Source organism: Oncorhynchus nerka, linkage group LG7, assembly GCF_034236695.1.
Source record: "Oncorhynchus nerka isolate Pitt River linkage group LG7, Oner_Uvic_2.0, whole genome shotgun sequence".
Classification (NCBI taxonomy): domain Eukaryota; kingdom Metazoa; phylum Chordata; class Actinopteri; order Salmoniformes; family Salmonidae; genus Oncorhynchus; species Oncorhynchus nerka.
This window is the reverse complement of record NC_088402.1, coordinates 22324913-22349533: the sequence shown is the minus strand read 5'-3', so window position 1 is coordinate 22349533 and position 24621 is coordinate 22324913.

The following is a 24621-nucleotide window of genomic DNA, read 5'->3' as shown; positions in this document are numbered from 1 at the left end:
AGAGTGTAAGTGTAGCCTGTAACTCTCTCTCTAATCACACAGCATGTATATGGAGACATTTTCCAATCTGGGGGCCCCTTGCCCTTGTGGGATATACAGTTGAAGTCGGAAGTTTAAATACACTTAGGTTGGAGTCATTAAAACTCGTTTTTCAACCACTCCACAAATGTAGTGTTAACAAACTAAGGTTTTGGCAAGTTGGTTAGGACATCTACATTGTGCATGACACAAGTATTTTTTCCAACGATTGTTTACAGAATATTTCACTTATAATTCACTGTATCACAATTCCAGTGGGTCAGAAGTTTACATACACTAAGTTGACTGTGCCTTTAAACAGCTTGGAAAAAACCTGAAAATGATGTCATGGTTTTAGAAGCTTCTGTTAGGCTAATTGACATAATTTGAGTCAATTGGAGGTGTACCTGTGGATGTATTTCAAGGCCTACCTTCAAACTCAGTGCCTCTTTGCTTGACATCATGAGAAAATCAAAATAAATCAGCCAAGACCTCCACAAAAAATTGTAGACCTCCACAAGTCTGGTTCATCCTTGGGAGCAATTTCCAAACGCCTGAAGGTACCACGTTCATCTGTACAAACAATAGTATGCAAGTATAAACACCATGGGACCATGCAGCCGTCATAGCGCTCAGGAAGGAGACGCGTTCTGTCTCCTAGAGATGAACGTACTTTGGTGCGAAAAGTGCAAATCAATCCCAGAACAACAGCAAAGGACCTTGTGAAGATGCTGGAGGAAACGGGTACAAAAGTATCTATATCCACAGTAAAACGAGTCCTATATCGACATAACCTAAAAGGCCAATCAGCAAGGAAGAAGCCACTGCTCCAAAACCGCCATAAAAATATCAAATTACGGTTTGCAACTGTACATGGGGACAAATATTGTACTTTTTTGGAGAAATGTCCTCTGGTCTGATGAATCAAAAATAGAACTGTTTGGACATAATGACCATCGTTGTGTTTGCAGGATAAAGGTGGAGGCTTGCAAGCCGAGGAACACCATCCCAACCGTGAAGCACGGGGTTGGCAGCATCATGTTGTGGGGGTGCTTTGCTGCAGGAGGGACTGGTACACCTCACAAATAGATGGCATCATGAGGGAGGAAAATTATGTAGATATAATGAAGCAACATCTCAAGACATCCGTGCGGAAGTTAAAGCTTGGTCGCAAATGGGTCTTCCAAATGGACATGACCCCAAGCATACTTCCAAAGTTGTGGCAAAATGGCTTAAGGACAACAAAGTCAAGGTATTGGAGTGGCCATCACAAAGCCCTGACCTCAAAAATGTGTGGGCAGAACTGAAAACGCAAGTGCGAGCAAGGAGGCCTATCAACCTGACTCAGTTACACCAGCTCTGTCAGGAGGAATGGGCCAAAATTCACCCAACCTATTGTGGTAAGCTTGTGGAAGGCTACCCGAAACGTTTGACCCAAGTTAAACAATTTAAAGGCAATGCTACCAAATACTAATTGAGTGTATGTAAACTTCTGACCCACTGGGAATATGATGAAAAAAATAAAAGCTGAAATAAATCATTCTCTCTACTATTATTCTGACATTTCACATTTTTTAAATAAAGTGACCTAAGACGGGGAATTTTTACAAGAATTAAATGTCAGGAATTGTGAAAAACTAAAATGTATTTCGCTAAGGTGTATGTAATCTTCCGACTTCAACTGTAGTTGTTTTTCAAGAGGAAAGGCAATTGGATGACTATGTTAACAGTGTTTAATGCTATACATTAGGGGATTTACACACCGTCATCTCCCATACAAATGACTCTAACTGAATGTTTCTGTATTTCCACAGATGATTCATGATGGTAAAATATCGATATAGTTACTAGACATTTTTTTACTATAATTTCATAACACTACGGGATCTGTTCAATCTGTATTGCTGAAGCGTTACAAGAAATGTAAAGGTCATTTCCTATTGAGCCGACATCTGCAGCGTATAACGTCAACTCAGTCTCTGCTAATGCGGGATATTGCCTTTAAATATCAATCGCGCTATAGCGCTGAATTTCCACAATATGGATTGAATAGAGCCCTAATTTGTATGGGCTGCTGTACCTTCTAGTCTCGGTACTGTCTTCACTAGCACACGGTATCCCACATCTGGGATTTCCACACCTGAAAAAACACATCTAGGCCTACCACATGCCTGATGTCACTTTATTCTTACCCAATCTTCCGTTTATACAGCTTGACCTTTACCGAGACAGTTCAGACTAAACATCTTTCCAGAGCACAGTAGCACCCCCTTTCCCTCCACACCAGTCATATACAGTAACTGCCTAACCAGTATCCAAACAGTATACTGTATCTTCCACACTATCAGTAGTGGTAATAGGCTACTGGGCTCACAATCCCTTTGCCACAGTAGCTTTGCAATGTGTATAAAGTATCGTTTGAATCAGTGCATCCCATTGAGACTTCCTGATCAGATTCCTATCGCCATCGAACAGAAAACAGATTATTACATAATACAAAATAGGCTTTGAGATCTGAGGTCGGAGCGAGCAGCTTGAAGTCTACAGAGGTCCATAGGTACAGTACAGTAGCCCATGAGGTTGCCTTGCTGTAGCCTCTGCCATACCTCCCATAGGCGACTGTTCTGGGCCTCTGAGCCCTCTGTCTAGAACCGACACTGTAAATATTTGAGGGCATTATGGAAAGGCCTCTCTTCCTCTGACACGAGGACTCGACACACATTCCTTACATCCTGTTTGCTGTTGGGCCTTGACAGTTGTATTATTTATCATCCCCTACATACTGGGCTTTTCATTACTAATGTATTAGCCTTTCTGGCTCTCTGTGTAATATGTGCTGATTGTAGACAGCTGAGCTCATATGCTGCAACCCGGCACGATTTCATGTTACCCCCACATCAAAGCTAGTTACCAAATCAAGCTTTATTTAAACAGCACATTTCAGACATGGAATGCAACACAATGTGCTTTACAGGAAAAAAGGAATAAAAACAATGACAATTTTAACTACACAACAAACATAAGAGGATAAAAAACTAAATAATAACAATAAAAACTGAACAGCTAAAAAGCACACTAGGGAAAATCAAAGCTAAAAAGGTGTTTTAAGATCTGTTTAAAAAATGTCCACAGTTTCGGCACCCCTCAGGTTCTTTGGCAGGCTATTCCAAAGGCTGGGGTCATAGTAACTAAAGGCTGCCTCTCCTTGCCTCTTGGTCCTAGGCTTTGGGGTTGTTAAAAGGTCAGTGCCAGAGGACCTGAGGGACCTACTGGGTACATAACTTGAAAGCATATCTGACATGTATTGGGGTGCACAATCGTGGATTGATTTAAAAACCAATAGAATAATCTGAAAATTCTACAACTCACAGGCAGCCAGGTCAGAAACCGTAAAACCGGTGTAATGTGTGCTCTCTGTCTGGTCTTGGTCATTACCCGTGCTGCAGCATTCTGTATGTTTTTCAGTTGACCAATGGCTTTCTTGGGTAGACCATACAGGAGAGCATTACACTAGTCAAGACTGCTTGTAATAAAAGCATGGATGAGTCTCTCTGTATCAGCCTGAGAGAGAAACGGCAGCACATTGGCAATGTTCCTCATGGTAAAAGCTATTTTGGTCACATTCCTAATGTGTTATTTGAGAAATTGAGTTCAGAATCTAAAATAACAGCGTGTTTTTTTACATGGTGTTTTATATTTATTGCCCTGTGAATTAAAATGTTAAAATAGTTTATCTAGACTCACAATTTAAAGCAAGAATGACTGGTCTGACATCGAACTCCAGAAATGTAAATATACCTTTTTTGAGAAAGGGCATTGGCAAGATTAGCACCTGTGACCTACTGGATCCTATCCCAGTGCCTAGTCCACTACGTCAGCAAAGAGGAGGGCACCAAACTAGTTTTTTTTTCACATTTATAAAGCTGTTCAGTAAATTTGTAATTCAGAATGTCAGAAGATTAGAAATATCAGTTAAGTATATTGGGTAAGGTTGGGCAAAAAAAGCTGCATCAGGATTCGAACTGGCAACCTTGGCCTTTTCTCAATTAGATTTGCTCAGCTCCTGTGTCCTCTCTCCTCCCTCCTAAAACAAATTTAGCTGGTTGTGCAATATATTTTATAGATAAAAGGATTAGTAGCATATAATTTTTAAATGTTTGCATGCTTTTCTCCTTCGAGAAAACAATAGCTGATTCAATGGGGATGTGGCAGATTTCAAAACTCTTCCGCGAAGGACTCGGGTAGGATACACTTGTGCTTCCTCGCCAAAAGGAGGCTTTCGAGGAGGACCGTCTTCCATTTACCTATTAATAAATTGACACACTGTGTCATAACCCGTGTTTAACACCCTCCAACTGGCTCCCTGCAAGCATTTTATTTATTTGACTCTCACCTGTAAACTCCTTCCACTAATCTGCCACTAAGCATTCATCCAACCAATCAATTCGTCCCGGACTACCTCCGGAAGTGTTCAGGAAGATCTGTAAATAATTGCACTCCATTCTTTGTGGTCATGCATTCATTTGGTCTCCTCCTAGAAGGGTTCTGAGGAGAAGAAATAAAGTAGCTCATGAATTCTTAAAGGTTCAATGCAGACTTTTATCTCAATATGAAATCATTTCTGGTTAACAATTAAGCACCTTACAATTAAAATGGTCAAAAAAAATAAACAAAAATAGCTTCTTAGCAAAGAGCAATTTCTCAAGCAAGAATTTTGCTTGGACTGTCTGTGAATGGTCTGAATGGGGATGGAATAACTGAAAACTAGCTGGCAGAGAGGTTTGGATCTTTTTCTTTTTGGTCTATTATCAAATTTACTGCCTCAACTCCATCCCACCAAAACAGGCTGACATTTCAGGCGGCCTTTTCAAACAGTTCTTATACTAAAAGGACATTATCATAATTTTCACAGTATTACTCCAACTTCAACCTCATACCTCATTCGGATTTTTGCTGCATCCTCGCACCCCTACTTCGTGCGGCTATGCATAAAACACAGGATAATCACGTTTTGAGTGCACTGGGCCTTTACACAACCTTGCCTTGTGGATAAAACAGTTGTTTTAATTGCTGTTAAAATGAAGATAACTAAGCTCTAAATCCCAAATAACAAAAACATACACTGTGCATTACTTCACTTCCATGTTCTTGAAAAGCTAAATGTAAAGAGCAGTAGCCTAAGTTTAGACAACAGTACATCAATAGGTCTTTGAATATGGGCACAATGACACAATCTCTGAAGTTCTTGAACCTATTTTCCATTTTTAATAGATCAAAACAAACATTTTATGGATTTATTTTCAGTCTCACTTTATTTAACGATGATGTGAAAAGTAAAGGTTGTCCATAACATTCAGACTATTAAAGAAGAAGGCTGTTCAAAACCCCCGATAACAACCGATGGTTCCAAAATGTTCTTGTGTTCCAGTGTGATACTTATTTTATACAAGTTTTCATATCTATCTCAACTGTACATAACATAGTTACAGATACTGTAAATAAAAAAGTTTCCATTGAGTTCCAAGTATCATCGTGGGTGTTGTGAACGGCAAGATTTTTTATGAACATAAAGATTTGTATATATAGTTCTCTATCTTTCTGGAATAAGAAAACAAGTTATTGCCCCTCTCATACATATATTTAGCATTTAAAATAAGGTTAATATTTTTTAGTGAACTTAAATTCTAGAACGTTTGTATGGTATACCACATATGAAATTGACAAAAACAGTTACAGAATGAATCATTTTATATATATTTATCATATTCTTATATTTTGGGACATATAGATTTTCCAGAAACCCTAATGACAATATATACAAATATATGAATATATATATACAGTACCAGTCAAAAGTTGGGACACACCTACTCATTTAAAGGGCTTTTCTTTATTTTTACTATTTTCTACATTGTAGTATAATAGTGAAAACATTCAAACTATTAAATAACACATATGGAATCATGAGGTAACCAAAAAAAGATTTAAACAAATCAAAATATATTTTATATTTGAGATTTTTCAAAGTAGCCACCCTTTGCCTTGATGACAGCTTTGCACACTCTTGGCATTCTCTCAACCAGCTTCATGAGGTAGTCAACTGGAATGCATTTAAATGAACAGGTGTGCCTTGAAAAGGAAGGTCGTGGTATGCAGAAGATAGCCCTATTTGCTAAGACCAAGTCCATATTATGGCAAGAACAGCTTAAATAAGCAATGAGAAATGACAGTCCATCATTACTTTATGACATGAAGGTCAGTCAATCTGGAACATTTCAAGAACTTTGAAAGTGCATTCACAAAAACCATCAAGTGCTGTGATGAAACTGGCTCTCATGAAGACCGCCACAGAACGGAAGACCCAGAGTCTGCTGCAGAGGATAAGTTCATTAGAGTTACCAGCCTCAGAAATTTCAGCCCAAATAAATGCTTCACAGAGTTCAAGTAACAGACACACCTCAACATCAACTGTTCAGTAGAGACTGTGTGAATCAGGCTTTCATGGTCGAATTGCTGTAAAGAAACAACGACTAAAGGACACCAATAAGAAGAAGAGACTTGCTTAAGCCAAGAAACACGATGAATGGACATTAGACCTGTGGAAATCTGTACTTTGGTCTGATGAATCCAGATTTTAGATTTTTGGTTCCAACCACAGTGCCTTTGTGAGACACAGAGTAGGTGAACGGATGGTCTCTGCATGTGTGGTTTCCTCCGTGAACCATGTAGGAGGAGGTGTGATGGTGTGGGGGTGCTTTGCTGATGACACTGTCAGTGATTTATTTAGAATTCAAGGCACACTTAACCAGCATGGCTGCCACAGCATTCTGCAGCGATACGCCATCCAATCTGGTTTGCGTTGTTGGACTATCATTTGTTTTTCAACAGGACAATGACCCAACACATCTCCAGGCTGTGCAAAGGCTATTTGACCAAGACGGAGAGTGATGGAGTGCTGCATCAGATGACCTGGTCTACACAATCACCCGACCTCAACCCAATTGAGGTGGCCAACAAGTGCTCAGCATATGTCGGAACTCCTTCAAGACTGTTGGAAAAGCATTCCAGGTGAAGCTGGTTGAGAGAATGCCAAGAGTGTGCAAAGCTGTCATCAAGGCAAAGGGTGGCTACATTGAAGAATCTAAGATCTAAAATATATTTTCATTTGTTTAACACTTTTTTGGTTACTACATGATTCCATATGTGTTATTTCATAGTTTTGATGTCTCCACTATTATTTTACCATGTAGAAAATAGTAAAAATAAAGAAAACCCCTTTCATGAGTATGTGTGTCTAAACTTTTGATTGGTACTGTATATGTGCTTTCACCTTTAAACTGAAAGAAACAGAAGAACTGAGGAATACAGAACATTAGCATAAATAAGCAGTGTATTACGAGTTATTATGAGCCCTTTAATTACCAACATTGCATTTGAATAACTTTGTAGATGTTGAGAATTTTTTAAAATTAATAATAGAAAATTAGGGCACATTGCAAAGCAAAGTAACAATACCTGATAACCAGCATTTGGCATTTTGTAATAACAAAACAAAAGGGACACAGGTGCCGGGAAAGGATTTAAAAAATGTATATGTTATTGACCGTTCTATAGGTTCGTTCTGATATAGCTTGCCAAAGCTATTAAGTGTTCTACATTTGTATGGCACTCAGCATCTTGCAGCAAGTGTAATGCTGCATGTCATTTACATTATATTGTATAGGGGGGGATTTCTCACAGAATTGTGGCTTTGACATTGACTGTTTGATGATGTACTCTTGAAGATTGTGATCAGTCTGCGGAACAACAGGTTTGCAGGATTAAAAGCAAAGTAAAAAAGAAATACAACATTTTTTAAAAAAACTGACTTGGAGTGAGAAGAAACAACAGAGTGAATTTGTCATGACAGTTGCAAAAACAGAGGTTACTCTTATGTGAATATACATTTTATTTCATGCCATCTTGAGAAAGCCAAATACCAAATATTCCATACGTACATCGACACCATCAGGGTATCAGCAAACTTTACAGAATCACATATAATGTAATATATAAAATTTGTTTTTTTTCTGAATGAACAACCAGACCCAGTGTCTCACTTATGGAGGAGAAAAAAACCTTTTGGCTTCATGGAAGGTCTGTGCTGCTGTGTTGCTGCTCTGGACAGCCCCAATTGGCTCCAGGCTAGGGGGAGGAGCTCAGACAGGAGTTACATATACATGTGTCCAATAACAGACCTGCTCCTCCCCTACCCATCGCTCGTCCTCCAATGGGTTTCTTCTTTGCGGTGGCTGACAGACTTCATCAGTGTTCAGATGCCAGGTCCAGCTCACAGAGCAGCCCACTCTCTGGAGTGGAATTGTCCCCAAGTGATCTATCTATCCCACACTGTAATGTATGTCCCAGGTGTTGGAGCGTTGAATGAGAGAAATCATGACAGCTTGTACAATTTACAGATGGGTTACAGATGCTTGTTTAGTTTAGTTTGCCCAGCCCCCACCACCAGCACTACCTACTGGAACTGCTGTATTCTGTGGCTCCTTCAGGCTACAGGATACAACTACAGGCACAGTGCTCAACAAACGTCTTTTAACCAAGACACCAATGGTGAAATATATGCTGAAACAAATCTATTTAGACTTCTAATGATGATACGTAGCTTATTCATGGATTTTGTCCACTTTTGTGTTTTTTTTTGTGACAACAGTTGTACAAATAAAATAACGTTAGCTAGCTATGTCTACGGCCCTTTTTACAACAATAAATTACCTTTGGGCCGACTACACAGAAAAACATTTTAAAAGCAACCATGAGTTATGTTCCACTGTTGCTAAGTGGCAGGTGATTTTTCACAACATCACTGTATAGTAGACCTGCCACGATATACAGATGCTTCTCTCCCAGTCTGTGGTGCCATTGTTTCGTTGACTGACAGTGCTGGGGTCTCCTGGATAGGGTTCACATACGGCTCGCATGCATCTTCCACTTGCCATTTTGGTCATTGAAATTCAGATTTACTGATTGAAACAACTTAAACTTAATTTCACTGTTTCGAAACTACCAATGGAACCTAACTGACAAACACACTTCCTTGTCACTCTTCACTATCTGCATATATTTCTTGTCAATCGATCTTCTTCCCGAGTTTTTAATCTCAGTTTTGCACCACTTTTGATGCTGCCTGACCATGCACCTATTTCATTGACTTATGAAACATATGGTCATTACAAAGCCTCTCCTTTAGCCTCACAACAGTGAGGTAACAGAACTCTGGGTGCTGCGTTGGGTGGTCCCCACTCCCTTACATAGAGTGACATGACAGTTTCTGGACCATTTACACTGGTGGGGGCGAAGACCAACCCGTTGTAATGGAAGCTTGCTGGTCTTCAGACTGATCTTTGGCAAAGCCTTGTCAGGACACCTAACACCACTAGGATACGGTGAGTACTTTACCTAAAGGTGTGTATCTTTTTGTTGTTGTGTAGGTGACTATTTGTTTGTGTTTATGTACATAGAGTCACATTACTATTAATTCCTGGAAATCTATTCTGTTTGGTTCTGTTGCCCTCTAAGCCCAGAATGGCATTAACCTGTACTAGCATGTCATGCTTGTTTGGAGACAAATTAAACTATGGTAGTTGAAACACATTAAAGACCTATGAAACGGGATAGTATAATCTTTAAGAAAAACGAATGGTGCAAATTTAGCAAAGTGGAAAATAAGCTGTGTGAAAGTTAAAAGAATTGGTCGCTAGTGCCTTACTTCTTGCCAATGGCCAATCCATTTAACATAATTAACATACTACAATGATGCAGTAATATTACACAAACCAATTTGTCTTACATTTTGCTTTGTAGGATGCCAGTTTTTAAGTTTTTATATGAGTTTTTCAGGACCTACGCTGATACAGACCTGCCCCCCATCCCCCCATATGTTAATTCACAGCATACTCAATCAAAGCTTACGGTAAGTCAAAGTCAGTATGATATTTACATGTTTGTTCACAACGGTGAATTTTGATGAATCCTACGTCAGTCCGATCTGGAACTCCTTTGTTCCTATAGTAACACCTTCTAGGCATTGAAGTAGCGAAATACTTAAGTTTTGACAAGTTCACACATAGTCAAGTGTATGGCAAAAGGAAAAAAACAACAACATAAAACCTTCCGAAGCAGATACGCTACTGGTCAGGTCAGGTCTGGTCCTCTGCTGCCGCGGGGGGATTGTAGCTGCGGTTCGTGTCATCGTTTGTAAGGTCCTCTGTGCCCTTTCCCCGACCCATGGTTCTAGTGAGGGGGTCTAGAGACCGAGGCATGAAGAGTGGATAAAACTTCCCCCTCCCTGGTCCAACACACATATTATTCCACTATCGCTGATGACCTCAGTCACAGTCCGCTTGTTGTTGTTTTTTACACGGATGTCTTTCTCTTGGTAGCGCCAGGGGAAACTGATGCTCACAGGCCTGAGACCATGACCCGGTAGGACGGTGGCATGTGTCTGTGCCGCGGGCTGGAGCTGGGGCTGGGGTTGGGGCTGGTACAGCTGGCGTCCACCCCCCCTATGGAGGGTAGGTAGGCATGGTGCAGGATGGGCAGCTGCAACGACAGCCTGCGCTGTATGCTGTGGACGGAGAGAGAAAGAGAGAGACGTGGTGATGAGTGACATAGCATGTTAAGCATAATTAAACATCATTATATTCACCTAAATAAAGGTTTACATTGAAGGATTCTTTTTCCACAGTGTGCGGTCAAAGTGTGAAATGTATATGTATTTCTAAATCTCTGTGGTGCTACATTGCATACAGACTGTACATACAGCACAGCACAAGTAAAATAACTATTTAAATCCAGACAGCTTCTGTATGTGCTGTTTTACTCTCAATAATTGAAATTGGCTTTATGTACACCAGCACGTGTGATTAAGTTTAAAGTTTTTTTTAAAGCTCTAACTCCAACAATGATTCAGTAATCAATATCAATGTAGTACTAAAAATAACATGGTAGAACAAAAACACACAAGATATAAAAATAAGAAGAACAAGATAAAGTAAGTAAGCATACAATATACAGACCCAGTTCCAGTAGCGTATTTACAAAGTGCAGGCATACTGGATCGATAGAGTTAGATATGTATACGGGTAAGGTCACTAGGTATCAGGATAAATGGTGAAAAGAGTTGCAGCATCATATATGATGATTGCATGTGATTGTGTGTGTGTGTAGTCAGTATAAATATACAGTATGTGCAATGAGGGCCCATGCCAACCCTTTTCAACCTCCTGAGGGGAAAGAGGGGCTGTTGCGCCTTCTTCACGACTGTACGCGTGTGTGTGGACCATTTTAAGTTCTTAGTGATTTGGAATCTGAGGAACTGGAAGCTCTCGACCCAATCCACTGCACTCAACGCGATTTAGTACCCTAGTATGGGTATTCCAACACGGCTAGTGACTTCTCACTTCTCACTGGCATTACCACTCACAGTCAGAGAGACTTCCTGGTCCCTTCACACCCCTCTCCACCACCACCCCCCACAGTAACACATCAGGAGTGGGGTTCTTCTTCTCACCCCAATCCCCCCTCAAGCATCACTGGCCATAGGAGAGAACTGGGATGAAAGTAACACTTTTAGTTTTTTTCCTAATTACTCAGAGATCGATAGAGCTCGAGACACCAAATGTTATGACACACAACTTATACAGGTCCTCTACCATTAGCAACTGTAGTTTCATTTCTAGGGTAAATGAGTTGAAATGAAATAGACTGAGAACAGAACTAGTGTAACGTTACTTTTGTACCTGCAGGCGGGGCGAGAGTAACACAGCCTTGGGATGGAAGTAACAGCTGGTGAGAAGTGCACACTATCTGTCTTATCTCCATGTTTTGTCTCTTCTGGTTTGTAATGCTCATTACGTTCAACCAATGTACTATCAGACATCATTTCATGTTTGTGTCAATTTGAATAATCATTTTGCCTTACAATATTAATCCGAATAAAATCTCACTTTAATAGGAATGTAGTAGGAGATCATTTTCACTATTTACGTTGAGTATTCATGCTTAGAACTATTCGTACCCTACTCATGCTTAGCTCCAGCTGTCCTTGTCATGTGCCTTACTTGTGTTTGATAGAATAAACCCCTTCATTCTCTTCCCAAATGGAAATCTCATCATGCTTATCACATTTTCATGTCTTGACATAAGGTAATTGAACACCAGAATCAGAAAGATATGTATTTTTAACCACTGAACTGTTGATAAAATCTTATGTGAGTAGCTGATCCATCAGGTCAATTAAGGCATAATTCTAACGATGTCATGTATAATTTTCAAACATTCAGTCACTTGTTGATATTTTGCGAACATTATAAAAGCAATATGAACTACAGGAGACAATGGGCTGTGCTTTAAGTTTTATTTTATTCCAGGTCATCAGTTTACATTGCGTTACTTTCACCCCACCCATCTCTCCTGTAACTTTTCCCAGGCTAACACCCAAGACTAGCTAGCATGATACATGAAACCTACAGTGTAATCAGAAAGTATTCAGACCCCTTGACTTTTTCCACATTTTGTTATGTTTTAGCCTTATTCTAAAATGGTTATTTAATGAAAAAGCAAAAACTGTTTTTTTGTTGAAATTTTAGAAAATGTATTAAAAATAAAAAACTATTCATACCCTTTACTTAGTACTGTGTTGAAACACCTTTGGCAGCAATTACAGCCTCGAGTCTTCTTGGGGATGACACTACAAGCTTGGCACACCTGTATTTGGGGAGTTTCTCCCATTCTTTTCTGCAGATCCTCTCAAGCTCTGTCAGGTTTGGCTCTGGCTGGGCCACTCAAAAGACATTCAGAGACTTGTCCCGAAGCCACTCCTGCGTTATCTTGGCTGTGTGCTTAGGGTCGCTGTCCTGTTGGAAGGTGAACCTTCGCCCCAGTCTGAGATCCTGAGCACTCTGGAGCAGGTTTTCATCAAGGATCTCTCTGTACTTTGCTCCATTCATCTTTTCCTCGATCCTGACTAGTCTCTTAGTCTGTGACGCTGAATAACATCCCCACAGCATGATGCTGTCACCACCATGCTTCACCGTAGGCATGGTGCCAGGTTTCCTCCAGACGTGACGCTTGGCATTCAGGCCAAAGAGTTCAATCTTGGATTCATCAGACCAGAGAATCTTGTTTCTCATGGTCTGAGAGTCTTTAGGTGCCTTTTGGCAATCTCCAAGCGGGCTATCATGTGCCTTTTACTGAGGAGTGGCTTCCATCTGGCCACTCTACCATAAAGGCCTGATTGGTGGGGTGCTGCAGAGATGGTTGTCCTTCTGGAAGGTTCTCCCATCTCCACAGAAGAGCTCTGGAGCTCTGTCAGAGTGACCATCGGGTTTTTGGTCACCTCCCTGATTGATCAGTTTGGCCGGGCAGCCAGCTCAGGAAGAGTCTTGGTGTTTCCAAATTTCTTCAATTTAAGAATGATGGAGGCCACTGTGCTCTTGGGGACCTTCAATGCTACATCATTTTTTTTGGTACCTTTCCAGAGATCTGTGCCTCGACACAATCCTGTCTCGGAGCTCTACGGATAATTCCTTTGACAGGTGTGTACATTTCCAAACAGACTAAACAGACCAGGCCAGGGTTTAAATTTGAGAAGTTAATGAGAGAAGTGAAAAATTGTCTATGGGACAGCAAATTAGATGGGGCTGAGATTGCAAGTCCTACAGCTTCCACACGATGTCGCTAGTCTTGTCAATTGCCTGGGTGTTGTTTCTTGGTCAAACGTGTAAGAGAGACCCCATTCCTTCCGGTCTCCGACAGGATGTTTTGGAAGAGAGATTTCCGAACATGATTTGAAGACGTGGAGCTATTGAATACACATCGCCCCGTGATCAATTTGATAGATTATTAACGTTTACTAATACCTAAAGTTGGATTACAAAAGTATTTTGAAGTGTTTTGTGAAAGTTTATCGTCAACTTTTTTAATTTAAAAGAATGACGTTGCGTTTTAAAACGCAGTTTTTTTCTGGATCACACACTTTTCATGGATCGATATTTGGGGTATATATGGACCGATTTAATCGAAAAAAAATACCCAATAGTGATGTTTATGGGACATATAGTAGTGCCAACAAAGAAGCTCGTCAAAGGTAATGAATGTTTTATATTTTATTTCTGCGTTTTGTGTAGCGCCGGCTATGCTAATTATTTTGTTTACGTCCCCTTCAGGTATTTCGGGGTGTTGCATGCTATCAGATAATAGCTTCTCATGCTTTCGCCGAAAAGCATTTTAAAAATCTGACTTGTTGGCTAGATTCACAACGAGTGTATCTTTAATTCAGTACCCTGCATGTGTGTTTTAATGAACGTTTGAGTTTTAACGAGTGCTATTAGCATTTAGCGTAGTGCATTTGCATTTCCAGATGGCTAGATGGGACGCATGCGTGTCGGGTGGGCTTAAGAGGTTTTAAGTACTCCAATTTTGTGACACATTTTCATTTTCGTCAAAAACAACTTTGTATTAAAGGAGTGCCTTTGATTTGACTGCCTGCACAGGTGCAGTTCATTGCCAGACGACCGTTAGACCAGATGACAAGACATCGCTTACAAGTGTGATCGGGGATTTCTATTGGAGAAGCAGTTTTAGCTTGGCTTTTAGTTCAATCTTCATGCTTTACTGTCTTTGACAAAACACAACTCTACAACCAAAAAAACATTACCGGGTCTGTTTTTTTTGTTCTTATAGTACATTGCTCAAAACCATTTTTTGTTTATAACTTGGCGAAACATGGTCAGACTGGTCTGTTTTTATGGAATGTGCTGACTTCACTACGTCATTCTAGCTTTTGTGTTATCTGTGAAAATGGGTAGTTAATTTCATCCCATTTTACTTTCGTCCCTGCTCTCCCCTACACTACATCTCCTCTCCTTTCCTCTCCCCTCCCCTCGCCTCCTCTCCTCCCCTTTCCCCTCCACTCCACTCCTCCCCTCTCCTCTACTCCCCTCCCCTCGCCTCCTCTCCTCCCCTCCCCCTTCTCTTCTCCTCTCCTCCCCTTCTCTTCTCCTCTCCTCCCCTTCTCTTCTCCTCTCCTCCCCTCTCCTTTCCTCTCCTCTCCTCCTCTCCTCGCCTCCTCTCCTCCCCTTTCTTCTCTTCTCCTCTCCTCTCCTCCTCTCCCCTTTCCTCTAACCTCTTCTCCTCTCCTCTCCACTGACCCATAAACCACAGCTCTTCAGGCTTTGGGGATCGATCATCTGAAAAAAATAACATTTCATGCTTCCGCTTGGTGTGAAAGCTCACATCTCACCTCCCTGCTAAAGCCATTGCTTTTCAAGCCCATTGCGTAAACAAATGCCAGTTATGTAAAGATATACAGTTGAAGTAGGAAGTTTACATACATCTTAGCCAAATACATTTAAACTCAGTTTTTCACAATTCCTGACATTTAATCTTAGTAAAAATTCCCTGTCTTAGGTCAGTTAGGATCACCACTTTATTTTAAGAATGTGAAATGTCAGAATAATAGTAGAGAGAATTATTTAATTTAATTTATTTCATCACATTCCCAGTGGGTCAGAAGTTTACATACACTCAATTAGTATTTGGTAGCATTGCCTTTAAATTGTTTAACTTGGGTCAAACACTTTGGGTAGCCTTCCACAAGCTTCCCACAAAAAGTTGGGTGAATTTTGGCCCATTCCTCCTGACAGAGCTGGTAAAACTGAGTCAGGTTTTTAGGCCTCCTTGCTCGCACACACTTTTTCAGTTCTGCCCACAAATGTTCTATAGGATTGAGGTCAGGGCTTTGTGATGGCCACTCCAATACCTTGACTTTGTTGTCCTTAAGCCATTTTGCCACAATTCTGGAAGTATGCATGGGGTCATTGTCCATTTGGAAGATCCATTTGCGACCAAGCTTTAACTTCCCAACTGATGTCTTGAGATGTTGCTTCAACATATCCACATAATTTTCCTCCCTCATGAAGCCATCTATTTTGTGAAGTGTACCAGTCCCTCCTGCAGCAAGCACCCCCACAACATGATGCTGCCACCCCCGTGCTTCACGGTTGGGATGATGTTCTTCGGGTTGCAAGCCTCCCCCTTTTTCCTCCAAACATAACGATGGTCATTATAGCCAAACAGTTCTATTTTTGTTTCATCAGAACAGAGGACATTTCTCCAAAAAGTACAATCTTTGTCCCCATGTGCAGTTCAAACCGTAGTCTAGTTTTTTTTATGACTGTTTTGGAGCAGTAGCTTCTTCCTTGCTGAGCGGCCTTTCAGGTTATGTTGATGTAGGACTCGTTTTACTGTGGATATCGATACTTTTGTACCTGTTTCCTCCAGCATCTTCACAAGGTCCTTTGCTGTTGTTCTGGGATTGATTTGCACTTTTCGCACCAAAGTACGTTCATCTCTAGGAGACAGAACGCGTCTCCTTCCTGAGCGGTGTGGCGGCTGCATGGTCCCATGGTGTTTATACTTGCTTTATACAGATTGTTTGTACAGATGAACGTGGTACCTTCAGGCATTTGGAAATTGCTCCCAAGGATGAACCAGACTTGTGGAGGTCTACAATTATTTTTCTGAGGTCTTGGCTGATTTATTTAGATTTTCCCATGATGTCAAGGAAAGAGGCACTGAGTTTGAAGGTAGGCCTTGAAATACATACACAGGTACACCTCCAATTGACTCAAATTATGTCAATTAGCCTAACAGAAGCTTCTAAAGCCATGACATCATTTTCTGGAATGTTCTAAGCTGTTTAAAGGCACAGTCAACTTAGCATATGTAAACTTCTGACCCACTGGATTTGTTATACAGTGAGTCATAAGTGAAATAATCTGTCTGTAAGCAATTGTTGGAAAATGACTTGTGTCACGCACAATGTATATGTCCTAACCGACTTGCCAAAACTATAGTTTGTTAACAAGAAATGTGTGGATTGGTTGAAAAACTAGTTTTAATGACACCAACCTACGTGTATGTAAACTACATGTATGTAAACATAAGACTTCAACTGTGTATATATATATTTTTAAACCTGTCATCCTCATACACTAGCTAGACCTTATAATAACCATGCATAACTGACCCCAAAGCATCTAGGGGAAACTTCTCCACACAGAAACTAAAGTAGGGAGATGGGTCGTATCTGAGACTGTTTAGCAATCCAAAGGTTGCTCTCCCCTAGGTTGCTCGAGTCACGTCGGGGACAACAGTAGCATTTTAGCTAACTAACACTTCCCCTAACCCGTATTCTAAATTTACCTCAATTCATCTTATCTGCTACATAAATTCACCTAACCTTTGTTGTTTTACTTCCCCTAAACATCAACATAAATTCTCCCCATAATTATCCTGGTCTCAGAGAAAGACGTATAATACTATACGTCCAACAAGACACACAATAACTTCAGGGTTCCCAAACTGGTAGTTTACATACAAACACAATGGTATCCTTGTGCGTGCTGTAGTCTTCAAATCTGGTGGAGAAGTTGTCTGGTCCCTCTGTCTGTTGTTTTTCAGTGTGCTGAAGTGCAGTTGCCTTCCAGATGACAAGTCCAAATTGAACAACTCAAGCTTCCTAATAAAGGCCGGTCCACGACTGCTTTCCCTCTTCCTTGTAACTGCAGATTTAACCCGTTTAAGTGACAGAAATTGCCAGCCAAAAAAGCTGTGTGTGTAGTTTGCAGTTGAAGCTTCTGTCTGGGGCGAGAAGGCCACTTTTAAAATTCCATGCTTGGATTCATAATGCCTTCTGAGATTGAATTCCTCGCAAACAGCGACATTTTCATGAACATCTATCTCTCTGTAGATTCTTTCCTGAAACTTCAATTTTCATTACCCACCTTTCTTTTGATACTTTTTGATAGCAACATTTTCTCTTGGTATCAAGCTAATTATTCTGAACGAATGATGACGTTACAAAAGTAGTGTAGCCTACAGTAGACTACGTAGACCTGTTTTTCCCCACCAATCAACGTACAGAGAAATAGACAATAATAATAATTGAATAGAGACATGGGGATTTTATGAGCGTAATCAGATCGAAATGATTATGTTATTGTCACTGTGTTTATTATGTACGAATCAGATGTGTTAAACATGTTGTTTAATTTGTAGTGTAGGCCAATTGATTGTGCTAATATTATATACTAATTATGTTCTGGCCTATTAGCTCAGAATTTTTGGGGGCCTGAGGCCAATCCTAGTTTACGTACCCTGACTTACATCCTCCAATTTGTGTGCTATTGTACGGCCAGGTCAGACAAATGATACTATAGGTCCACAAACTCATATTATATTGTCGGACCGCTATAGAGCTCACCAGCTTGTAACCCTAAAACCGTTCAGCCAAGCTATGGGGAAAATGAATGGGGAAATAATAGGGTTTTGGGATCAATTCTGAAAATAAGGTCTGAGGTTAACACACGTTTAGGAGATGTTATATGATTTTTTATAACATCAGTCAGGTAATAACATGATCTTTATAAATGATGAAGCCTTTGTGTTTTATGTGCTTTTTTAAATGACATACATGCTTAAAAAATCACAAACAGTGTTGTTAGATGATGAAGATTATCTCATGGAACAAAATGTATAAGATCTCCTAAGCCTGTGTTTCCAACAGACCTTATTTTTGGTGTGTATCCCCAACCCCCCGCCCCAAAAAAAATTACATTAATTTCCCATAGGCTTTGTCCAGTGAACCATGGTGGAGTTAGTGCCGACAAAAAGATCACATTACTATTTATCTTTATTCCAGTTATAATGTAACCTAATGCAGTGTACAGAATAATACAAATTGCAGAGACCATGTTGCGCTCTCTCTCTCCCTCGCTCTTCCCTCCACCCTCTCTCTCTCTCTCTCTCTCCCTCGCTCTTCTCTCCACCCTCTCTCTCTCTCTCTCCCTCGCTCTTCTCTCCACCCTCTCTCTCTCTCCCTCGCTCTTCCCTCCACCCTCTCTCTCTCTCTCTCTCTCCCTCGCTCTTCTCTCCACCCTCTCTCTCTCTCTCCCTCGCTCTTCTCTCCACCCTCTCTCTCTCTCTCTCTCCCTCGCTCTTCTCTCCACCCTCTCTCTCTCTCTCTCTCCCTCGCTCTTCTCTCCACCCTCTCTCTCCCTCGCTCTTCCCTCCACCCTCTCCCTCGCTCTTCCCTCCCTCCACCCTCTCTCTCTCTCTCCCTCGCTCTTCCCTCCACCCTCTCTCTATCTCTCCCTCCATGTGATCAAACATTAATGTGGAGTGGGAATAGCTCAGTGTCTCCTGTCTATTTTCAGGCCCTGCTGCCAGTGCTGCTTCCAATCGTAGCCGTAAATCATTGGTTACATACATAAGCTCTCTCTCCTCTCGCTCTTCTCTCTCTCTTCTCTCCAGTTGAAATAAACAATAAACAAAAGTCAAAAGACAAAACATCATCAACAAAAAACTATTACAAACTAACACTAAACACTCACAAAAGTCTCTAAATGATAAAGACATTTCAAGAGTTATATTATCAGCTATGTACAATGTTTTATCAATGTGTAAATTGTTGTAGTACGAATAGTAGAGGAAGATAAATAAACAAATACATATTGGTGGTATTTACAATGCTGTTTGTGCTCCGCTGGTTGCCCTTTTCTCATGGCAACGGGCCACATCTTGCTGCTGTGATGGCACACTACGCTATTTCGCCCAACAGATATGGGAGTTAGTCAGTGTTTGATTTGTTTTCAATTTATTTGTGGGTCTGTTTGATTTGTGTGAAATATGTATCTCTAATGTGGTCATACATTTTGCAGGAGGATAGGAAGTGCATCTCAGTTCCACTTCATTCTCTGGGCAGTGTGCACATAGCTTGTCTTTTCTTGACAGCCAGGTCTACCTACGGCGGCCTCTCTCAATAGCAAGGCTATGCTCACTGAGTGTATATAGTCAAGGATTTAAAAAAAACTTTAGGTCAGTCACAGTGGTCCGGTATTCTGACACGGTGTACTCTCTGTTTAGGGCCAGATAGCATTCCAATTTGCTCAGTTTTTTGGGTTGATTCTTTCCAATCTTTCAAATAGTTATAATTTATCTTTCTCATAATTTGGCTGGGTCTAATTGTGTTGCTGTCCTGGGGCTTTGTGGGATCTGTTTGTGTTTATGAACAGAGTCCCAGATCAAGCTAACCAAAGGGACTCTTCTCTAGTTTAATTTTTCTGTAGGTGAGGGCTTTGTAGAATGTGTGGGCATTGCTTCCTTTTAGGTGGTTGTAGAATTGAACTACTCCTTTCTGGATTTTGATAACTAGCGGGTACATTCCTAATTATACTCTGCATGCATTGTTAGGGGTTTTGCATTGTTCACAAATATATCTTTGGTGAATGGACCCCAGACCTCACAACCATAGAGGGCAATGGGTTCTATAACTGATTGAAGTATTTTTAGCCAGATCCTAATTAGGATGTTGAGATCAATGTTTCTTTTGATGGCGTAGAAGGCTCTTCTTGCCTTGTCTCTTAGATCGTTCACAACCTTGTGGAAGTTACCTGTGGCGTTGATGTTTAGGCCGAGGTAGGTATTCTTTGTGTTCTCTATGGCTATAGTTTCTAGGTACAATTTGTATTTGTTGTCTTGGCTACTGGACCTTTTTTGGAACACCATTATTTTTGTCCGACTGAGTTTTACTGTCAGGGCCCAAGTCTGACAGAATCTGTGTAGAAGATCTAGATGATGCTTCTAGGTGACAAAAGCACCAGACAATCAGCAAACAGTAGACATTTGATTTCCAAGACCAGGTGAGGCAGACTGTTCTAGTGCCCTCGACAATTCATTGATATACACAGTATGTTGAATAGGGTGGGGCTCAAGCTGCATACCTGTCTCAACCCATGGCCCTGTGGAAAGACATCTGTGTGTTTTTAACTACACACTTGTGTACATAGATTTTATAATGTCACATGTTTTTCCTAATGGCAATGTCATATGTTTTTCGCCGAACACACTTTTCATCACTTTGTATAGCATATCCGAATGCCAAATTAAGTCAAAAGCTTTTTTTATTTTGTTTAGTTTTGTTTGCCAATACAGGTATAGTGTATACATGGTCTGTCGTATGGTAGTTTAGTAAGAATACAATTTGACATTTGCTCAGGACATTGTTTTTCACAGAGGAAATGTTGGCGTCTGCTGTTGATGATACTGCAGAGGATTTTTCAGAGATTGCTATTGACTCCTTGGTAATTATCGGGGTCAAATGTGTCTCCACTTTTGTGGATCGGGGTGATCAGACCTTGGTTCCAAATATTGGGGAAGACGCCATAGCTGAGGATAATGCTGAAGAGTTTAATAATAGCCTATTTGAATTTGTGGGCTGTATATTTTATCATTTTGTTTAGTATACCATCAATACCACATGCATTTTTTGGTGTGGAGGGGTTTTCATGTTGTCCTGTAGTTCATTCAATGTAACTGGAGAATCCAGTGGGTTCTGGTCGTCTTTAATAGATGTTTCTAAGTTTTATAAATGATCATGCACTGTATATGTTTTTGCTCTTGGTGCTTTGTTATATGGTTGAAAAGGTTGGAGAAGTGCTTGATCCATACATCTCCATTTTGGATAGATAGCTCTTTGTGTTGTTGTTTGTTCCAGTTTTCAATAAGTGAGCTGTTCCCTAACATGCTGTTCCTTTTTTCTTAGTGTATTTCTAGATTGTTTTACTGTTCGACCATAGTGAAGGCGTAAACTAAGGTTCTGGGTCTCTGCGTTTTTGTTTGGATAGGTTTCTAAATACATTTGTTAAGTTTTTGCATTCTTCATCAAACATTTCTCATTGTTGTTAGTTGTCTTAGGTTTTCTGCCTGAATTAAAATGTTGTATATTAGCTGATAGGAAGCCTGAACTATAAGTTTGACCTACTGCTATGTTTACACCTTCACTATTGCAGGGAAACATTTTGTCCAGGAAGTTGTCTGGGAGAAATTGGATTTGTAGTTGGACAATGTTTTTTTGGTAGGTTTCTACACTACCCTCCTTCCATCTATAACATTTCTTAATGGCATGCAGTTTGTTAGGCTTCGATGCCTCATGGTTGAGTATTGCTCTCTTCAAGTAGACTGTGATTTTGCTGTGATCTGATAGGGATGTCAGTGGGCTGATTTAACACTCTGAGAGTCTCTGGGTTGAGGTTGGTGATAAAGTAGTCTACAATACTACTGCCAAGAGATGAGCTACAGGTGAAGGCCCTGGCAGAGTGGTGCGAAGAAAATAACCTCTCCCTCAACGTCAACAAACGAAGGAGCTGATCGTGGACTTCAGGAAACAGTAGAGGGAGCACCCCCCTATCCATATCGACGGGACCACAGTGAAAAGGTGAAAAGCTTCATGTTCCTTGGCGTACACATCACTGATAATCTGAAATGGTCCACCCACACAGACAGTGTGGTGAAGAAAGCTCAACAGCGCCTCTTCAACCTCAGGAGGCTGAAGAAATGTGGCTTTGCCCTTAAGACCCTCACAAACTTTTACAGATGCACCATAGAAAGCATTCTGTTGGGCTGTATCACCGCCTGGTACGCCAACTGCACCGCCCACAACCACAGGGCTCTCCAAAGGGTGGTGTGGTCTGCCCAACGCATCACAGAGGGCATACTGCCTGCCCCCCAGGGCACCTACAGCACCCAATGTCACAGAAAGACCAAAAAGATAATCAAGGACATCAACCACCCAAGCCACGGCCTGTCCACTCCACTATCATCCAGAAGGCGAGGTCAGTACAGGTGCATCAAAGCTGGGACTGAGAGACTGAAAAACAGCTTCTATCGCAAGGGCATCAGACTGTTAAATAGCCATCACTAGCCAGCCTCCACACAGTACCCTGCCCTAAACTTAGTCACTGTCACTAGCCGGCTACCACCCAGTTACTCAACCCTGCACATTAGAGGCTGCTGCCATATGTAGATAGACATGGAATCACTGGTCACTTTAATAATGGAACACTGGTCACTTTAATAATGGAACACTGGTACTTTAATAATCTTTGCATACTGTTTTACTAATTTCATATGTATGTCCTGTATTCTAGTTAATGCCTGTCCGACATTGCTCGTCCTAATATTTAGATATTTCTTTATTCCATTCTTTTACTTTTAGATTTGTGTGTATTGTTGTGAATTGTTAGATACTACTGCACTGTTGGAACTAGGAACACAAGTATTTCACTACACCCGCAATAACATCTGCTAAGTATGTGTATGTGACCAATACAATTGGATTTCATTTGATTTGAAGTGTACCTACCGTAGGAGTCCCCTCGATGCCTACCGTTTACTACCGTTTAAGTACAGACCCAGTATGCAACATAGTTGTGACCTGTTTTTGTTATTTATGATTTCATAGTTTTGTCTAGGGGGTCATATTGGGGAGGGGATGTTGTCACCTTCAGGTAGGTGTTTGTCCCCCTGTGTTCTGAGGATGTCAGGTTCTTGTCCAGTTCTGGAATTTAGGTCACCACAGACTAGTACTTGTGCCTGAGTCTGTGGTTGAGCTCTAGGGTGGAGAAGCTGTCTTCATTAAAGTATGGGGATTCTAGTGGGGGGATATAGGTAGCACACAGAGGACACTGTTCTCTGTCGAGATCATTTCCTTATTTATTTCTAACGAGATATAAAATGCTCCTGATATGATAAATTGAATAGAGTGAGTTAGGTCTGATCAATACCAAATTAGCAAATGGGACTACCAGCTCACTGTAACCTAGAGGGCAGCTAGTGGGTCCATTTCATCTATACCATGTTTCTTGTAGGAATTTACAATTTCTTTGGTGAAGTCTGGGTTTCTGCTCTTTAGGCCAACGGCAGATGGCCTCAGACCTTGTATATTCCAGCATGAGATGGTAAAAGCTTTGTGTACCATAGTTTAGTTTCGGACCATTAGATTTGAACAGAGCATCTGGTGAATGCCTCTTAGGTCGCAGGATGGGGCTTGCTTGGGGTGTAGGAGTTGGGGTGGGCCGGTTTGCCTGCTCATGTCCTGGGCATATGTGTGGCTGTCATGTTGAGGTCCTTTCTGCAAGGGTGGGCGGCAGGAGGGGCATAGGCCTGATCTGGGGGGCCTATATAGGGTGTGGTTGGGTTTGATTTGTGGGGTTGTCAACTGGTTGGGGTGGGGGTGTGGCTAGTGGTGCTGTGGTCTGGGTGTAGGTCCTCTGAGTGCAGGTCCGGGGGAGTCTCGCAGGTCCAGGGGAGTCCCGCAGGTCAAGGGGGAGTCCCGCAGGTCCGGGGGAGTCTCGCAGGTCCAGGGGAGTCCCGCAGGTCCGGGGGGAGTCTCGCAGGTCCAGGGGGAGTCCCGCAGGTCAAGGGGGAGTCCTGCAGGTCCAGGGGGAGTCCCGCAGGTCCGGGGGGAGTCTTGCAGGTCCAGGGGGAGTCCCGCAGGTCCGGGGGGAGTCCCGCAGGTCCAGGGGGAGTCTCACAGGTCCGGGGGGAGTCTCGCAGGTCCGGGGGGAGTCTCGCAGGTCCGGGGGATTCCAGCAGGTCCAGGGGGAGTCTTGCAGGTCCAGAGGGAGTCTAGCAGACCTGGTAGGGAGTCTTGCAGGTTTGGGCGGGGTGCTCAACACTCTGTTGCTCTTGTGTGAGTTGCTGGGG